At 39.8% G+C, this 18,166-nt stretch overlaps 1 protein-coding gene across 3 annotated transcripts in view; it reads right to left on the bottom strand.

The window, feature by feature from the left end:
- LOC121284474 (PC3-like endoprotease variant B) overlaps positions 1-18,166 on the bottom strand; it is an 893,918-nt gene that overhangs the window by 437,321 nt on the left and 438,431 nt on the right. The gene's annotated exons all lie outside the window — the stretch shown is intronic.

An 18,166-nucleotide genomic window follows, 5' to 3' on the forward strand; every position in this document is an offset into this window, starting at 1 on the left:
TGGTGTGTTTTGGCAATGAACTGCATATCTCTCTGTCCCCTATGTTCAGTTAATATTTTACAAAGAGCATTTTCAGGCATCCATCCAGGCTAGAGGCTCATTTTACATAGGGTTTAAAAGAGGTTGTGATTTCCAATGTTAGGTTCTTCAAAGTCCCAGCTTATGATTTATGAAAGGTTTTGGTAATACAGAAATGCATTTTTCCTACAATTCATTTCCTACTTGCCATTTCCGATCAGACCTTCTGTTCATTTCATGGTCTTACACAAGCAGCAGGGATAACGTATTGAACAACCAATGGTGGCAGCTCTCTACCTCTTAAGCTTCTCAATCTCTGACCTCTATTAATATGCGCTCTCTTACTACTATTTGATTGGAGTGGGATGTGTATTCAGATGAAGCCTATAATAAGGAATTATAGCAAGAAACACAAAGGGCTGGATATTCCCTTCCTGGTATGAGCCGAAGTGCATCAGGTGGGCTATAAAAATGATAAGCAGGACCCAGTTTTGGGATTCCTGTTCCCAGTTCCGGTACTGGCAATTTTCATCTGGGCTGAGAGCGCAGATTTTGCTTTCCTGACATTGCTGGCACAATTGCGGAAATGGACATTTCAAGCTTCCACAATTTTGATGGAGGCAACTGGGTTTTGATAGGCAATGCAAATTATATCAGCACGCATGTGGTAAACTATGGTCTGGAGTCGGGAGCCATGTGAAGCGTCAGTATAAAAGTTGCTGCCTACTTCACCTTAATTATGAAATGCTGTATCATAAGTTACATCTATTTTTATTATAGTGAGTGATAATAGAGCTTTGATTTGAAAAGGGAAATGACCATTAAATAATGTAGTTGCCAGCTTGTTACTTCTGACAACTAGCAAGCTGTCAAGTGAAGCATTGTGAAAGTCTACTCAGAGAGTAGATTATCCACTAGATAAAGTGCTATTTTGTATTGTACAATTTTAGAAGGCTAGCCCAGTTTGAAATCCAGATCTGATTGCACAAAATTTCCCCATTGCTTTCATTGTTTCCTTAAGTTCAGCTCAGCTATTTGTTTGGCTGTTTCAAAACTTTGACAGATGGCTAAGCTTCTGTCTGCCTTCAAAGACTCTAATGGATTCTGCTTACACAGTTTATGTAGTTGTTCAGGGGAATGTCAAATTGAATGCTTGGCTGCCTTTCAAGTTACTTACTAATCCTGTGTAGCAGGCACTGTTTAGACAGCTGTCCAGGGAAATGTGAACATTTTCATATTGACAGATTTATGAGTGGATAATGTTTACTTAAATGGATATTTAACTTTAAGCCTTCAGGTAATGTTTGTTTATCTTGACAGATTTTTGAACTTTCAATGGCTTCCAAATGTTATTATAGGGCCCATGTGTTCTGTTTATAGTGAATAATGAGTTTGCAGATTGGGGGGGGGGGGTTGGTGGTTGAGGATGGTATGGAGGGGTTAAGAGGCATTGTGGTTGAGGGGGGTAAGGAAGGGAGACGGGGCCTGGGGGGAGTGAGGGAAGTGATAAGGGGTGAAGGTTAGGGTGGCCTCATGCTGATCTTCAGAACTGGACAGATGTCTCTGCAAATGGAGGAGTGGCTTTTAACCTGGCTATGTTGGCATCAGCTTGCTGCCATCTCAGGTCTGCTGCTGGAGGCGGCAGGTCTGAATTCAGGCTGTCCCTGCCGCCACCATTTGAAAATCCCGTCAGCCAGCACACCCAGATAGGAGGTGGGATTGTGATGTTCCCAACTTCCGAAACATGAAAGTCTGGCCCAAATTGTTTTACATCTCAAATGTTTGTTAAAACTGTCTACTAGAAGAAGCAACTAAGAATTGAATGTGGCAGAGTTAGACAGGTTTTTGAGAGACAAGGGAATCAATGGTTATGGGGGGCAGATGGCAAAGTGGAGTTGAGACACAACTGGGTCAGCTGTCATCTTATTGAATGGTGGAGCAGGCTCAAAGGGCTGAATGGCCTACTCTGCTCCTAAGTCCTATGTTCCAATGTTCGGCCAAATAGATGTGGCAAGTAAACTGAAGACAGTGATGTACGTGAGACAGGTGCATATCATTTCTGAGTGGTGAAACATTGGTTCATGCCAACAATGCTTCCCTTGCTGAGTTCCCAATCTGAGGAACATTTGTGTCAGGAAATAACTAGAGGTTAACAAATTGTTCTTCACAGGAAGAGAGGGAAATCAAAGTTGAGCATGAAGCTCTCTCTGAGCTACTTTCATGCCTTTCAGTCACTGATTTTAGAGTGGCATAGGCAGAGATTTGGGAGAAGATCACCGGCCGACTCTCTGCCGGAATACTCATTTGGAGTGGGAATAATTAATCCTGATTAAACAATGGAAAGATATATTAGACTGTAATAAATCTGTTGCTTCCTCCACAAGAAGAGTATATGGATTCATTTTCATCAATAATACTTTTACTGGGATGAAGAATCGGCGATTCTGGTGCAAACACAGCCAAAATTGCACTTAATTTAAAAAGTGTTTTTTTATTCTCTCACCCCACCCCCTGCCAATTTCTGCTCAAATTTATTTGAATATTGCCAAACACAAAATTTGCCCTGTACTAATTCAATTGGGCAGTATTTTAAAATGTAATCCTTAATACAAGTTTTGCTAAAATAAATCAAGGAACATTTTTTAATGAGTGGTAACTTGGTAAAGTTTGATTAATACAGCTAAAAATGGGTTTATCACACAATATAAGCATTGCAAATTATAGTGTCAACCCACCATCTCTGAGTAACTTGATTTTAAATTACTGAAATTCACCTTTAAAAATCTACAGAGCTATTTTCTTGTTAAATTATAGCACAGTAGTCAGCTTCTTAGTAAATTTAAACAAGGATTACATTCATAAACCTTTAAAATGTACATTTTAGTATCCTTGCAATCAAAAGTTAATTTTTAGAGCACCCCTGAAGACCTCCAACGCAACACAACTGGCAGAAACTCCCAATGGTGATTAATTCACCAGGTGGACATGATCAATGTAGTGGGTGGGGCCATCATCTAGCACATTGTTTTTAAAACTAGCGTAAGAGATTGTGGAAACCAATACCGAATGCAAATATTACTCCAGATTCCACAATATTTTGCACTGGTTACGCTAATTTTGGATGAATTATGCCAAAAAATCCAGCGCAATTGAATGGAAATTCCAGGCTATCATGTTTAAAAATAAGGAAAACATAAAACACAGCAAATTATGACTAGAATTATGACTATTCAGTGGATTATTTCAGTGAGTGTTTTACTGTCATCTAATTTTTCACTACAACACAAAATGAGGCTACATTCACAAAAATCATTTTGTTATTTGAGTGATTTACACATTTCTTCATACACCAGACTGAATCAAGAAGAAATCTTGCAAATGTTTTCAGATTTATAGCAATGCTATTTGATACATTAATGTAGAAGGTAGTTTTGAATGAATTCTTTGTCCAGCAGCCACCTGTTTTGTGTGAAAAGTTCAAATTTGCTCCTTTCACACATTTCCAACATGTGTCACAGATGATATGTTGAAACTTCTGCTCTGGATGTTGGCTCAGTAGTTGACTAACAGAACACAACTCTTGGGAGAGCGATGAAAAAAAGCATGTAACACATAGGCTAGTCAGTCTAGTTAGATATGGGAAAGGAGCCCAGCTTAATAAGGGCAAACTTGCTTATCTGAAGTTCAGAGCTATTTAGAACCTCAGAAAAAAAGCATAGTTAGTCAACTAACATGAGATAGTGTGGTGTGTTTTCTTTCTTATTCATGAGGTGCTTAAAGTTAAGTGAAGCAAGTCAGTTTTGATTATAATCTCAAACGGTGTATTCACTTGCTCTCTGTAAAATAAAACAGTTTAACAATTCTTGCATGACCATGTCTCACTGACTGTTTTTAGTTTGCCTACTGGGATTCGGAAGAAACACGTGATAACATATGTATGACATGTGTCCGTAATTTCCTTAACAGAATCCTGTATCATAACCTCAGTGGAAAATCCAGCGAAATGGCACATTATGTAGAATTTACAGCATAAAAATGGGCCATTCAGCCCAAACTGAAGGCAAATCCAAAATGGCCACTATCCAGGCAGCATCCACAAAATCTTTATTGTGTGACAATTCACAATGTCCATACGAAGGCTATCTTCTGCTTCCATGGCTCCTAGCCTCACAGAGAAACCCACTGATGACCTGGATTCCTCTTGCTATTCCTTATCAAACACTTCTACTTCTAAGAAGTTCACCTAGTGTGCATCCCTGATTTCTCTCAGCAAGTACCATTGAAAACAAATTACCTGCTCTTATCGTTTGCTATTTATGGGATCTTATTATGTGCATATTGACTGCTATGTTTGCCTATGTTACAACAATGGCTGCACTTAAAAAGCATTCATTGTTTGGGAAGTCCTGAGGACATGGCAAAGTGCATATTCAAACATAGCAGCCAATATGCACACAGTAAGGTGCAAGTATGGCACATACATTGAATATGAAGTGTGATGCCTGAGGTGTGATTGAAGGAAGTGGGATGCAGAAAGTGTGCTTAAGAAGTGATAGACAAAACACATGCTAGTTACAATGTTTATATTTGTATACCAGAAAATTTCCTGTGGCATTGTTCATGTTGAGTTAAAGGTTATGCTGTTGTAATAGAGGGTGGTGCGGTGTGGAAGTGAAGGAAAAGTATAAATTTGAACTTAAAACGTTTGGAAGGAAATTTGTAAGTGATTTTCCCAGGTAGAGTGAAGCAATTGTTTTTGATTGGAACATGGAAAATACAAACAGGCTAATAAATAAACTAAAAATTTTAAAAATCATATAGGTTCCTGACAACATAATTCAATTCATCTGAATTGTATTTCATGCCTTTTAGACTTTCCTTAAAAACTGAACTTAAAATGGATATATTGTCCAGAGGTGTACTCCTTTGAGCTGAATTTGGTTTATGTAGTCTGAATATACTGGTTAGCTCAGTTGGCTAGATAGCTGGTGTGTGGTTCAGAATAATGCCAACAGTGTGGGTTCAATTTCTGCTCTGGCTGAGGTAGACTTGGGACCTGCTTCCTTGCCCTGCCTGAGAGTGGAAGGCAATGGCAAATCACTGCTGATGAAAATGGCTCAGGATGAAGCAACAGCAGACAATGAGCCAAAGACATGCCTTTGGGCAGAGCACACATACTATACAATAATCTGAATATGTTCAATGTTCCCAATTTCCCAGGATCCAGTGGTACTGCTCAGAAGCTTTTACTCAAATAATTTTGAAAATTCAGCTGATAAATTTGTTAGGTGTTAAATGAGGCATAATTGGTGTGTATTTTTAAGCAGAGAGAAACTTGGTATTCGTATACCTGTGTCTTTTGTTCACGTGTGTGTGTGTGAGAGTTAGAAAGGGGGGAATGAGGAAAAATGACATTGTGCTAATTACAGTTTTTACATTTTGCTTTCTGCTTTATAAATTTCAGAAAATGTATAAATTTTAGAAAATGTACCATGATGTGGTGGAGAGGAAAAGAGACTGGGGTCATGAGAGTGGTGTCCTAGAGTTTGGCAGTTGTGGGAGTGTTATGTGCACCTGTAATGAAGGGGGAGAGAGGAATGTTAGATGTTGTCTGTGATTGGGGGTGCTGTAGGGATGTGTCAGCTGATTTATTAGATTTAAGGCATTTGGGGACAGTTTCATGATCTTGGAGCAATGATGAGTAGTGAGTCCTGAAGGCCCCAAACCATAGCAGAAATGAAGTACAGCTGGCACAGTGATGAGGAGCTATTGGTGTTTGGGAGCAGTGGAAAGACTATATCAGGTGTGGTGTAAGTGGAAAAAGATACCATGTTTTTGAAGAAATGAATCAGGAGTTTTGGGGTCAGAATTCTGGAAAAGAGACTTGGGCAAGAGGGAGAACTGCGATGGCCTACAGTGCAGTGTGGCTATAGTGGAAAGGAGTTCACAGATCTGAGAAGAGCATGTTTGGAAAAGGCAATGATAGAATAGGTAGCGCATAGATGTGAGTTTGTATCTAGCAGCATAGAAGAGGAGTCCGAGGATGGCGTAGTACTGGGAAAATTGGGATCTGGAAGCATGGGAAATGGGTGCCATGGTGGGTGGTAGCATTGACCTCCTAGCATTAAAATTTCAATTCCCTTCTCTACATTCCTCATACCTTATTTCTTAAGTATTGATCTTTATAAACATGTCAGTTTATTGCATCTGTAACCTACTGGGGCAATGAATTTCAAATTCTCATAACTATTTGACTGTCTTGCTTTTAATCAACTTTGTTCTTTGTTCTAATTTTAATTTAGGGATGGGCAACAAATGCTGGCCTAGCCAGCATTTAATGAATTTTTAAAAATTATCTGGACACTATTGCATTGCTGTTTGTGGGAGTTTGCAGTTTAACTGCTGTGTTTCCTATATTACAAGAGTGACTTACTTGGCTGCAAAGCAATTTGGGGTCTTTTTGAGGTCATGTAAGGTGCTATATAAAAGCTAAGTTTTTTCCTTCTTCCTCTTTCCTTGGCATTTATATCTAATGCTTCAAGTGATGAAACCTGCCATCCAATAATCTCTCCAAATACTGACACTTCAGCTGAAGTTTGATACATGCCCTGAGAAAATTTCAAGTGAAGCTATTTAGGGGTTGAATTACAGGTGGGTTCTGCTGTTCAGGGAAGATTTGTGAGAACGGTGTTTGCACTGTTTTTCTGGGGTGTCTGTGGCTCTTCCACTGAAGTTATGAAGGATGAGCAGGAAAACCCCCACACAAATTCAGCCCTTTTACACCTGCCTGAATGAGCCGACAGGAGCACTGCATGGTTTAACATCTCATGGTACATGTGACAGTGCAGTTTCATCCTGGAATTTTATTTTTGGTTACATGTTCAACTGCTAGAATGGATTCTTGAACCTACAATTTCCTGCTCAGGAGAAGTGCTACAAACTGAGCAGAACTGACACCTTTGAATGCACCTAAACTGACTTGGAGGATGTCATCCACATATACCAGTGGTTAGAGGCAAGCAGCCTCTCTGGTCTGGTCTTTCAGACACTAAAAACTTTACAAGATTATAAGCTACTTAGACCACGTGGCCCAGCTCAATTCACCCATCCAGAGAAATCATACCATCCTTCCATTGTAGCAGTCAGTTATTTCTTCAATATCTCCAGGACTTCTGCCTCCATTTCTCCATCCAGATGTTCACTGCAGGCACTGATCACCAGTATGAAGAAGAAACCCTCACATCAGCCCTAAAATGACCAATTATCCATTTGAAACAGTTTCTCCTAGTTCTACTTCAGAAGTTTGATTTTAAGTAATGTTTGAATTCAGTTATTTTTCTCTACCCTTAACAACCTGATATACCTCCTAAGATGCCTCTTCTCCAGCTGAAAAGCCCAAGTTTCTCTGGTATTTCCTCATTAAGCAGATCCCCTGACACTGTGGATCAATGGATCAATCTACTGGCTTTTCTCCGCACTGCCTCCAAGCACTTGAGTGTCTCTTTTGTTCCTTGGCAACCAGGAACAAAAACTTTTTGAGGGTAGAATCTGACTTAAGCACTGTACTGTTTGACCAATATCTTCTCAGTTATATTTTAGTGTTTCAGTTGTATAGGGTCTGATTTTAACTCTGTGTAAGCAAATGGGTTTTGAGTGAGTTAAAATCTCACCCAATAGCTCAACATTCTATTATCTTTGCTGGCTGCTGCTCTGCATTGGTTGGATGTGTTTAGAATTGAGTCTGTGGGCAGAAATTTTCACTTGGCGGGCGGGCACATGCCTGACTGACCCACTTGAGTGTGAAATGATGCACGTTGACATCAGCTGAGCGTGCCGACGTCAACGCACAGTTGCGCAATAGTTCGGACGGCGGGCGTGCACTGGGGCCATTTAAAAGGCCTGTTAAGGCCATTAAGTAATCAATTAACTTAATTTTTTTGCTGCCCATCCAATCTAACGGTTGGCGGGCAGGCGAAAAGGCCAAGCAGCCTTTGGAATTTTTTTAGAAACCTCATCCACCGGTGAGTGTAGTTTCCAAAAGCAAATAAAAATAAAAGTTTTAAAATGGAATTAATAACGCAGCCCTGAGTCACATGAGGGGACATGTTTAATTATATTTTTTATTTTCGTTATTTTCTTTCCTAACAGCTCTGTGCCTCAGGGAGATTATGAAGTGCTCACTCACGTGCATGTGCAGAGTTTGTGCTCGCCCTGCTCACCCTCCTCCCCCCACCGCACAGGACGTTTCACGCTGGGCCTTAATTAGCCCGCCAGCATGAAATCGCGGTCCGGTCTCAATTGCGGGTGGCGGTCGGCTTCCTGACCTGTCTGCCAAGGGAAAAATCTGCCCAATAGGTTTCAAGGTCACTGAATACTTCATGCATAATCCTGTTACTCTGTATACACATCATCCATCATTTATTTTTCTTTCCTACATGTCGTGCTTTATGCTTCTCTGTATTAAAAAATCTGCTATAGTTCTGCCCATTTATATATTTTGTACAATCATTCTGTAATTTTTCAGATGCCTCCTTCAATTCTGCTATTTCCACTTTGGTGACATCTGCAAATTTTGACCGCTTTTCAATGTATTTCTGAATCCAGGTCATTTGTGTAAATTAGAATCAGTACAGGTCCCAGCACTGAGCCATTTAGTACTTCCACTCACTCCTTGGGTTCCCAGTCTTTCATGCTATAACTCATCTGATGACTTTTCTGGAGCTTTACCAAGAATTTTGTGGAAACCAGAATATACCATATCATCGGGCTTACCGCTATCCATCTTGGTTAACACTTCCTCAAAGAAGTCAAGGCAGGATCTTTCCTGTTTGCATCTTTGTTAACAAGGTTTTATAGATGATTCTCAGCTAATAGTAAATTTGATTAAGAAAAATGGATCTGTTGATGTTGTTTTGTTATTTTTTTAATATAAACACAATGTTAGCCGTATTCCATTCTGCTGGTACCTCCCTCAGAGCCCACTGACTCTCACATAATGATGCTTAGTGCCTCACAGGTCTTCTACCTAGCTTCTCTTAGCACTCTAGGATAAATACTATCTACTCCTGAGCTTCATTTGCTTTGAGCCCAACTGGACTGTCTAGGGTTTTCATCTCATTCATAGTGAAGTCATTGACTATACTTGGGATATTTTTGTTTGATGAGGGGGTGGTCTTGTTGCTCATTTCTTCTTTTATGAATACTTGGGAACAAGTTTTCATTTAGAGTATTTACAATGTTGTGGTCATCCTTCATTTCAAGCCTGTTTGCATTTGATATGGTTTTCACCTCTTCTCTGACTGTCCACTTATTTTTGAGGTACTGAATTTTTTCACTGTTATGTTTAGCCACTGCATCTCCACATCTTTGTCACATGAGTAGGGACATGTTATAAATGAAATTTAAAAAGTTTTATTTTATTTTTATTTCATGTTGGAAACCTTATCCCGCCCTTGGACGTTCCAGTTCCTGCTTGGCCTTTTCGCCTGCCCGCCAACTGTAAGGTTGAATGGGCAGCGAAAAATTTAAGTTAATCGATATTTTAATGGCCTTAATAGGTCTTTTAATTGTCGGCAGGCACGCTGCCGATTTCCGCGCATGCCCTCCAGCCGAACTACTGAGCAACTGCGCGTTGACGTTGGAACGCTCACCCAACGTCATCACGCATCATTTCATGCTCAAGCGGGTCAGGTTTGCATCCACCCGCAGAGTTGAAAATGCTGCCACAGGAATTAAATTACAGCAACAAGGAACACCCATGTGCAAACAACAGCAGACAGACTTTCTACTGCAGGGAATACATCATGGACACCCCTTTTTATCTTCATTAAGGCATTTTTTTTCTTTTTTTCAGCATTTTCTAAAGATGGCTTCTGTATTTTATTTTTAAAACCGTGGAGGGCCTGTAATGGGTGAACTGGTGTACTAAGACTTCTGCATAAGCGAAAGGGGAAGTCACAAACGGTGGGGCTTTACTGTATAGATTTCAGTTTGTAGCTTTTGATTCTCACAAGATCACTTTCTTTTACTGTCCAGATGCCACAACATACAGAAATATGGCACCATTTTTTTCCCACTGTTCCTAAACAGTCTGCACTCCTGAATACGAAAGGCTATGTTTGTGATACTCCCACCACATCATTGTTCCTACTGCTACAACAGCCTCCAAATCTACCATCTTATTTCTAAAGTTTCTACAGCTTATGTACATACATCTTGTGATAAATTTGTCTCCTTTCTCATTCTCCAGTATATTCTTTGGGGTGAAATTCCATGGTGGTTCTGCCACTCATCCACTGCAACATGGGGAGAAGAGCTGTGAAAACCTCGGGAAAACTTTGTAATTGCCATTTATGTAATTTTTCAAGAATTTCTGGGGTTCTTCCATTGCAAGTACATTGTACTATTCCTCAACATGGCTGCTTTAGCTCTTGCTAGCTCAACATCCAATAGGTATTGTCCTTATAATGCACCTAACTATTGACTTCCCCCAGCAAAAAAAAACACCTATCACAACAATCTGTCTCTGACCTGGGATCTCTGTCTTTGTCCAGCCTATCCTCTTTGGTTTCCTAACTGCCTCACCTTCTGGCACCTTATTACCTTCCATATTGTTGGGCAGTGTCTGATATTTGTTCACTAATATTGTCTTTTGGATAATGTTGCAAGGTTTTCTATCTTTCTTGCTTCTTTGATCAACCTTGGTCCATCCAGCATCACCATTTCCTTGAATTCCTTCAGGTCTTTTCCATTTAGCTATGATAACACAGTCCTGATTGTACAGCTCCAATCCCTCAATGTTCACTCTTGAGGTCTGATGTTAGTACAGCCTAATCACTTTCTGGAGATGAATCGTTCATTCAATTTAGCTAATCACTCCAAAACGTCCCCTCACCTCTGTCTGACTTTTTCCTGTACTTTGCCTTCTAAGGCCATAATTTTTCAGATTACTAATTAACAGGTGGTTTTTGCATCTCTATATCCCTCTGTCGTATCTCACTCTTTCATCTTTAAACATCCCAGAGCAATCACACTCATGTGCTCCATTTTAGTTATACTTCTCTCAGCTGCTTCCTTTTCATGTTGTATTTCTGTTACCACGTTTAAGTATTTTTTTCTAATCCCAGGTGTTCTCTTGAATTCCCTTCTTATTTGTTGCCCCTTTTACCTCTCTCAGGGGTTTTGCTTCACTTTCTATTTCTTTTAGTTATTCTTATTTATCACAACCTGTCTCAGGAGGTTCCCTTTGCTATTTCCCACAGGTGTTTTCTTTCATCTTATTTCTTCTCCCTTGCAACCCTTTAACCTTAACTTCTCAAGCCCTGGCCCTTTAAATATAATTTTCCTGTGTTATCCTTTAAGGAGATAACTGGAGTTATTGATTTGTTTTTCTTACCTTCTTTCCTATTTTATTACCTGACAGCTGGAATTTTGTGTTATTCAGGCACCTGGGGAGAATTAAATACTTTATTTAAAAGTTGCCTGGTTGTGTTGAAACACTTTCAGCAGCAGGCCTGTGGGATTCTTTCTGGAATGGAGTTGTTCCACAATATCCTAGCTATTTCTTTACTTAGCGATATTTGCAACTTATTATGGACTCGGGTCCTCTTGTAGTACTTACGCTAATATTTTAATTTGCTGTCTGTGTAGGGATGGTTGTCAATGTGCTGGATGAATTTTCAATTTTGTGGGTGCCCACTGGAGCAGCTGCCACATACATGTCTGTTCCATTGCACTGATTTTCATTTTTCATTTTCGCTATATTTCACTTACAATATCCACAGCCCCTGATGGAGACTATGATCTTTCTTTGCTGGCATTTAATACTTTGGCATCTATGCACCCAATGCCTGCAGATATTTTTTTTCAAAGTTGGCGGGAGCATGTCCCAGCAGCTGCTTCACTGGTCAACCAACAATCTAAATCTGAATTCAAAGTTCCTGCTGCATGTCTTTAATAATAGTTTCGTTCAGACATCTGGCTTTTAGCAAAAAAACAACTGCTGTTTGCTTCCATTACTGTGTGTAGGAGCACTAAGTCACTCAACCACTACTTAGGATGGGAAAGCAATATAAATGAATTGAAATAGCTATGAGATATTAGTAATTAAAGCATTTATGCATTTATATTAAATACCTCAATCCACCATCAGAGTGCTTTAAGTAGTTTAATGTCTTTGTTAAAGCAAAGGACAAAGGAATTTTTTAAAGCCACATTGACAAGTTCACTAATAATATTGCAGAGTGAAATTTTACAAATGGCAGAGGGAGTACTATGTGCCTCTCATGGACACCTATGCGTTGCTTGAACAGGAAGCTAATAGATAGAGATTTATACAATTTCTTATGGGTTTGCACAGTGGAAAAGAATTAGGGCAAGTGAAGGAGCCCAGGAAAAAAGTATAAAAGGTATTTGATGACATGTAACACGCAGTACAGAAATAAACACATCCACCATTTCATTATCACTAACAATGCATTCAGTGGCTAATTTAGTTCGATGAGTTGCACAATTTCTGAGAGATTAATACTTCTGGCAGTCCAGGATTCTGGGCATTCACCCATATTTGTTAAAGAAACTTTGGCTTCCCTGAATAAAAAGTTCTTTCACTGTAGCTAAATCAATGTAAAACAGATTGTATCACAGGGCAATGGGAAACCTAAACATTATAACTTTTTTTTTAAAGTTACATTTATTTTATGACATTGAAAAAAATCGTAAGGAGATGAAAAGCTCATTCAGCGTGCCAAGGACATCTGGTTTCTTATTCTACTGACCAAAAGGAAATTGCAAGAAGACTGACATCTTCTGCTTTGATTTATATTATTATTTGTGAACTTACAAAGGTTTCAGTCACATTTCTGAAGTTTATGAAGATAAGTTAGGAAAACATTGGAATGCTTGGAAAAATACTTTCAGCCATATGCAAGCATTTTAAAAAATATATAGAGTGTAAGGAATAGACAAAATTATAGAAGGAGGACTAACAAAGGAACTTGCATTTGTAGAATTTATACAGGAAGTAAAATGTTTAAGGAATAGAATATTAAACTTGCATTAACAAAAATATGAAAAGCTGAAAATATTGGGCAGCCACCACCTGGATCTGAAAGACAAAGATTAGCTAATGTTTTGGGCAGAATATTTCAAACATTTCACCAGAACAGACATGCACAGACTGGAGAAGTACCTTTGTCAAGTTACCTAACTAATAATAGGATTCTCCAGCTTGACTGTGCCAGTTCTGACGTAATGTCCCAAATGCCAACCTGACTTTTCTCTCTGTACTTCCAGCACGTTCTGATTTGATGTCATATATCCCCACATTCATCTGCTTTTCTGTTTATATAAATTTATGCCATCTGTAAGTTGGATTGAAGGGTTGTGTATTTTCAGGTAGTTAATTCCAACTTTATTTAAGTTACATGGGAAAATATAGCACTGCAGTAATCATTAGGGTTTGTATAGCACTTTTTAAGCTGATGGCAATTCATATTCGTTCTAATGCACCTGGTAAACTGACAGTAGCCAAGATATCTAATTTGGTCTTGTGTTAGGCTTTGGTGGAATATCCTGCTTTGGTCAAAAATAGAAATAATTAGGATTGATTATAAATATAACATTAATACCAGCAAATCATCAGTTACTGAGAAGGAAGGCCCTTGCTTTTTATTTGAACTATGAAGAAAAAATGCAGTGATATTTGATGTTACAACAGTGATGGAGTGCTGAATTCATGCATAAAGGCAAAAAACTGCAGATGCTGGAAATCCAAAACAAAAACAAAAATATCTGGAAAAACTCAGCAGGTCTGACAGCATCTGCGGAGAGGAACACAGTTAACGTTTTGAGTCCGTATGACTCTTCAACAGAACTAAGGAAAAATAGAAAAGAGGTGAAATATAAGCTGGTTTAAGGGGGGGTGGGACAAGTAGAGCTGGATAGAGGGCCAGTGATGGGAGGAGATAACCAAAAGATGTCATAGACAAAAGGACAAAGAGGTTTTGAAGCTGGTGATATTATCTAAGGAATGTGATAACAAAGGTACAGATAGCCCTAGTAAGGGAGGGGTGGGAGGAAGGGATTGAAATAGGCTAAAAGGCAAAGATAAAACAATGGATGGAAATACATTTAAAAATAATGGAATAGGTGGGGAAAGAAAAATCTATATAAATTATTGGAAAAAAGGGGAATCGGAAAGGGGATGGGAATGGAGGACAGAGTTCATGATCTAAAATTGTTGAACTCAATATTCAGTCCAGAAGGCCGTAAAGTGCCTAGTCGGAAGATGAGGTGTTGTTCCTCCAGTTTGCGCTGAGCTTCACTGGAACAATGCAGCAGGCCAAGGACGGACATGTGGGCAAGAGAGCAAGGTGGAGTGTTGAAATGGCAAGCGACAGGGAGGTCTGGGTCATGCTTGTGGACAGACCAAAGGTGTTCTGCAATGTGGTCACCCAGTCTGTGTTTGGTCTCTCCAATGTAGAGGAAACCGCATTGGGAGCAGCGAATGCAGTAGACTAAATTGAGGGAAGCGCAAGTGAAATGCTGCTTCACTTGAAACGAGTTCTTGGGCCCTTGGAGGGTGAGGAGAAGGGAAGTAAATGGGCAGGTGTTGCCCCTTCTGCGGTTGCATGGGAAGGTGCTGTGGGAGGGGGTTGAGGTGTAGGGGGTGATGGAGGAGTGGACCAGGGTGTCCCGGCGGGAACGATCCCTGCGGAATGCTGCCGGGGGGTGGGGGGGGGGTGGTGAAGGGAAGATGTGTTTGGTGGTGGCATCTTGCTGGAGTTGGCGGAAATGGCGGAGGATGATCCATTGAATGCGGAGGCTGGTGGGGTGATAAGTGAGGACAAGGGGAAATCTATCATGGTTCTGGGAGGGAGAGGAAGGTGTGAGGGCAGATGCGCGGGAGATGGGCCAGACACGGTTGAGGGCCCTGTCAACCAATGTGGGTGGAAAACCTTGGTTAAGGAAGAAGGAAAACATCTCCGAGGAACTGTTTTTGAAAGTGGCATCATCAGAACAGATGTGACAGAGGTGAAGAAACTAAGAGAATGGGATGGACTCCTGCTTTCTACCCTTAATTAGCACATTCCTCAGATAATATCATTACCTTCAACACCTCTTTGTCCTTTTGTCTGTGACATCTTTTGGTTATCTCCACCTATCACTGGTCCTCTATCCAGCTCTACTTGTCCCATCCCCCCCTTAAACCAGCTTATATTTCACCTCTTTTCTATTTTTCCTTAGTTCTGTTGAAGAGTCATACAGACTTGAAACGTTAACTGTGTTCCTCTCCGCAGATGCTGTCAGACCTGCTGAGCTTTTCCAGGTATTTGTGTTTTTGTGCTGAATTCATGGACTTGATTCATCATCATGGATAGCCTCCGAGTGGAGCCAAAATCATTGCAAAGGACATCAGATTAGCTGCTATGACTTATTTTCTTTTCAATGCTCTAAGCAAACCACCCTGTGACAAGAATAACTATTTTTTTCCATTATTGATAGTTTCTCACTCTGCACTATTAATTTGTTTGCTTAAAAATAGTGGGATAGAAATTGATATTCAATGCATCCATTTTTCAGGCATTAAATGGCCTCAATGTTAAGTGTGGCTGTGGGACAGCGTCCAGGGCTGACCAGAGCATCTGTTTGCATCAGGGCAAGTCTGTTTTTAAGGAACAAGTTAACAACCCTGCAATCGTTATTTTCACAGAAACCTCTTAGTTCAAGACTGACATTTAAGAACATAAGAACACAGGTCTTCTCTTGGTGTGGTTTAAACCATGCTAGTTATTGATAACTTTTAGACACCAGGCACCGCATTCTCAGGCAAGATAGGTGGAGCTCCAGAGAAGTGGACTACCTGCCCATTTTCTCCCGGCTGCTTACTTTATTGCTCCAAATCCATTCAAAGAAGATAAAGCATGGAATATGGAAAGGTCAATCTGCTCAACCAACCTGTTCTGTCCACAGACTATGGACTGTGACCAATACTATCTCTTGATGGAGGCAACAGCTTTAAAGATACAATCTCAAAATAAATCTAGCGCTTCCTTAAACTTCTTCCTTATACCCAAATGTAATTATTCAAAACTCTGGAGGGGAAGAATTCCTCTTTCGTGTCACTGTCTGTCAATATGAGTGTAAAGAATGCATTTACAATTTAATTATGAATAGCAAAGCAATGCAATGCAAAACATGTCCCCCAGCATACCTTAAAAATTCAGTTCCTCTGTGATTGTGATTTGCTTACAAGTTTCAGTAAAAGCAACATTATACCTCCCATGAACATGAAGACACTGGTTAAATACAGTCTCTGCATGATCTAGTTTTCAGTGACAGGATACTTCATGTTTTGACAAATAATCTATTCTTATCTAGTCTAGAATTTCTAGATACAAGTTAAAATGCAGACCCTGGAATTCCTGGAAGATCTTGTACAGTGGATCTGGGGTAAAACAGAACTTCCAACCCAACAGTACCAAAATCCTTGATCCTATTAGAAATCCCATTGGAGATCCTAGGATTAGGAGAATTTCAGTGTTACGGATGGGTGACTTGAACAATTAGGGCTGCCTGGGGAAGTGTGATGAGAGGAATTTCATTGCAGAATTCAGTTCCACAGTACTCCGAGGGGTGCATGGTGATAAATCAAGAAAACGTTCCTCTTCTTTCTTTTGTTGGTTTGGAAATGGAATTGATTATTCTGTAATCAATTGTTTAGCTGAAGTTCAGTCTGCCAATTTCAATTCACTCCTTCAATCCACTAGTAATGCTGGGCATAAAGTACTCACAGGGCTCCTGGTACCCAATGCAAGTATAATATGGACCCATGCCCAAAAGGACTGAGATTTGAGATGGGGTCAAAAAAGAGTGAACCCTAGCAGATCCAGGTTCCACCCCAGCCCCAGTCCACCCAATGACAGTTTGCCACAACAGTGTCTTCCCCAAGTCGCAGGGATTCTAGAGCTAAAACATTTTAATACAAAACTATTGTTTATTGTTATAATATGCAATAATAACTAGCAATAAATAGTGCTAAGAAAAGAGACATATCAAAGCTTTTTGTCACTCATCAGGACACTTTGCAAGAAACCAATATAAGGGGAAAACAACAACTTATATGGTATGAGAGGAGAGTGCTGATTGGTTGGCAAGTGGACTCTCATTGGTAGAGGCGTTGCCATGAAAATGCACCAATAAATGCTGACAGACAGTTTACTGCCAAGCATTGTTTGAAATCTAAACCAGGCAGCTTGATTCTGATTGATCAACGCATTGCCCTGAGGAATGTGTCAGCAAATGGCTGTCACTTATTTTGTTTAGCTAAAACAGGCACAATGTATGTAATATCTGCAAAGAACAGGGCTCTGTATATTAATATATGTTGTTTCCAGTACACTCAAATGCACTACACTATGAGCCTGACTGACAACCTTAAATTGGTTGCCAGCATAATTCTTATCATACTGAGGATTAGTCAGCAAATGTTTTCCAATCGCAGAATCACACCTAATGTTGGACACTGTGTTTTGAGTTTTGCAGGCATGGGCTGGTTAGGAATGGTCCATTCCTTGCTTGTCATGAACAGCTGCTGGTACATGTTGTTTCATATGATCCACCAGTCTTTGGGATATACGGTATACATATCTAGCATCACACTGGCACTGAAATTCATTTATCACATTACTTATTTGTGTATGTAATTCAATGTAACTAGCAATAAAATATGATTTAATTTTTATTTACATGGTTAATCATAACTCACACATAAATTAGTCCTATGAAAATTATTCAGTTATTCTCAGTTTTGAAATTAAAATTAAACCAAGTCTTCTAACTTGTATTGAGACTTGTGTGAACTTGAAAGAGATAATTTTATTGTGATGCTCTATTCTCGGTTAAAGCAGTCACTTGTAGACCCATGGTTGACCCAGTCAGCTGTGACTCAGTGGTTCTCTCCTTTATCCTCCCTTGTCTCTTATCCTTCAACCAATATCACTAAAGTAGATAATCTGTTAGCTGTCATTATCATATTGCCATTTGTGGTTCCTTGCGCTGTGCAAATTGGCTGCGGACTACACTTCAAAAGCACTTTGATGACTGTGAAATGCTTTGAGATGCCCTAAGATCATAGAAGGCATTATGT

The sequence above is a fragment of the Carcharodon carcharias genome, chromosome 11 (genome assembly GCF_017639515.1).
Source record: "Carcharodon carcharias isolate sCarCar2 chromosome 11, sCarCar2.pri, whole genome shotgun sequence".
NCBI classification, from domain to species: domain Eukaryota; kingdom Metazoa; phylum Chordata; class Chondrichthyes; order Lamniformes; family Lamnidae; genus Carcharodon; species Carcharodon carcharias.